At 46.4% G+C, this 2,644-nt stretch overlaps 1 protein-coding gene across 7 annotated transcripts in view; it reads right to left on the minus strand.

Annotated features, from left to right (window-relative positions):
- Positions 1-1,642, minus strand: part of ERCC6 (ERCC excision repair 6, chromatin remodeling factor) — a 72,388-nt gene extending 70,746 nt beyond the window's left edge. For all 7 annotated transcript variants that reach the window (XM_039872361.1, XM_039872358.1, XM_039872360.1 and 4 more), the window contains exon 1: positions 1,506-1,642. The gene's annotated coding sequence lies outside the window, so the exon portion shown is untranslated. The remainder of the gene's footprint in view (positions 1-1,505) is intronic.
- Between the last annotated feature and the right edge of the window lie 1,002 nt (positions 1,643-2,644).

A 2,644-nucleotide genomic window follows, 5' to 3' on the forward strand; every position in this document is an offset into this window, starting at 1 on the left:
GAGAGACAGACAGACTGTGGACCAAAGGCACATTTCCTGGAGAGTTGAAAACTAGGAAGTTCTCATCAGAAGGTAAAGATTTTCGAAAGTGAAATAAATCATCCATTCAACAAATACTTATTGAGAGTCAGTTACACCAGACAATGTACTAGATTAACTAGTTTCTGCCCCATAGAGCTTAGAGTCTCTAAGGGAAGACACTTACTTTAAGAATTATATATATACGTATTTATGTATACATATGTATATATAAACTATATGTATGTGTGTGTATATATATTTACATATACACACACACACACACACACACAAATGTAATTGTGGTAACTGCTGTATGAAGAAAGTACAGGGTTTTTTATGACAAAATAATAGGCACCTAATTGACACTGAGGAAGTAGATGTGAGGTCAGGGAGGCCTCACTGATAAAGTAACCAAAGAATGAATAGGAGTTAATCAGGCCAAAAGTGTAGTGAACATTTTGTAAATAAACAGTTATGTATAATTTCTAAGGCTGTTAAGAGCTGGTGCATTTGGGAAAATGGAAGAAGGCTGAAGCACAGTGATTATTTATTTTACATAAATAACTAAATTAAAGAAACTGTTAAGGACTCCGCTCATTGCGTAAATCTCAAAGAATATCTTCTGATGCTCTGCAAGGCTTACATCACCTGAAAAAACAGTATCTTCATTGTCCTCTCCTTTAACACTGATGTTTCTGTGGAACGACTTGGTTTGGAGGTATGGCTGCATCCATACATAACTGAGAAGGAAGGGCATAAGCGAAAAGGCGGGACAGAAAAGAACCAGATCACATACGGCCTAGGAAAACAAAGCTCGAATTTCACTCCAAGTTCAATCGAAGGACTCTGAAGAGTTTTAAACATGGAAATATAATGTCATGACCCAATTAATTACTGTATCAATAACGGATTGAAGGAAACAATGCAACAAGGAGACAGGAGACATACAAATGAAAAGTGACAGCAGCTGAGAAGAGGATGTCGGCAGTGACGATGGATGCTACGTGGGAAATCACTGTTACAGCACTTACATGCAGAATTGCTCAATCCTCCTTCACATACTCCTACTTGACTATATCAATGCCCTGAGCGCTTGACTTGTATTTAGCCCGATTCTCTTTCGAATAATTCCGGTGTTTAATCGCGATCAAACAGGGCCCAGGCTTAGCTTGAGCCTGCGCGCGGGGGTCTAACACATAGCCAAGAAGCTGAAGCTTCGTCGGTGGCTAGCCTGGCCGGGGCCGGGCCAGAGGTTAAGATCCCAGCCGCCACAGGTGAGCGCTCGCCGCATCGTCACTTCCGGCCACAGGTGGGCCCGGAAGGAAAGCGCGCGCCAAGCCTGAGGGCTGGCAGCTCGTGAAGACAGGCTCTTTGACAGCGACGGGAGGCCAGGAGCCCAAAGTAGGGCCGCGGCTGCCTGGGGAGCCCGAGCGAGGCCAGGACATCCCCCGCCCCACTTTCAACCCGGCCGCGCAAACACTCACCCCAGAGCCACGCGGCCGCGGATTAGGAAACGTAGACACTGACTCCAAAACCAGCAGCCAAGAACTTCGACTGGGAGCGGCCACAGCGCATGCGTCCTGGGTGGGCCGTCAGCTCCGCCCCCAACAGTGACTCGAAGGGCTGGCGCGGGTGAGGACTACAGCGCACGCGCTGGACTGCCGGATTGGTTTGGAAAGGCCCGTAGCGCCACGTGGTTTGAGCAAAGGATGAAGCCCCGCCTTTCTGCCTCCGAGCGGAATGTAAGATTCTGATCCAAGCTGGGTGGCCTGAGGCCCGTGCTTCGCTCCTTATGAAAATGCCTCTTTAGTAAGGATGTTATAAGGATTAAAAGACATGTTTCCAGAAAGAGAAAGAGAGGTATTCGAGTAGGCCGTGCGACTGTAAATGTTTACAATTAACCGCGAACTCCCAAAAAGAAAGTAAGCTTGGAGCAGGGAACTGGCTTGAGCACCGAACATTTCAGTAGCCACAAGCAGGAGGCACTGTGACCTCCCTTGGACACTTGACAGGGCTGTGAGCACGTGAAAAATAGGGAGAGGACTTAGGTCTGTACTCCCTTCCACCTCTCACACACACACAAACACACACACCCTGGGTGAAGGCAGTGTATGTGCATAGTGGGCCTATATGAATATCTTGGTTACATTAGTGAGTCAATCATTTAATATCGGTCCTCAAGTCAAACTGATGAGGAGGATTTTGAACCAGGTGAGAATTTTAGCTTGGAGCATTTAAAAAAACAAAATGTCCACACATAGGTTCAGAACAAAGGGAGGAAATTGAGATTCTCTTGAGGAAGGCATAGCCCTGATGGGTGGGAACTGTACCAAATGGCAGCTCTCAGCCCAGAGATTCCAGTGCTTGGAGAGGATAGATTTTTCTAGGGGCCACAGCCAGAAAGTCCTCTGGGAGTGACGGAACTGTGGGCAGGATCTCTGGAGCCTGAGTAGGGAAATGCCTTACTCGCTCTGAAGACTGGAAGTGCAGTTGGCAATGCTCAGTAATACCACCATATCTCTCCTGTTAGCAACGCTAATATACATATGCTTCCTGTCATCCCACACAAAAATGTAACTTGTTTTTTTTAAAGGAATAGATAATACTATTGGTCTTGTGAATA

Source organism: Pteropus medius, unplaced genomic scaffold (assembly GCF_902729225.1).
Source record: "Pteropus medius unplaced genomic scaffold, Ma_sr-lr_union100, whole genome shotgun sequence".
Lineage (NCBI taxonomy): Eukaryota > Metazoa > Chordata > Mammalia > Chiroptera > Pteropodidae > Pteropus > Pteropus medius.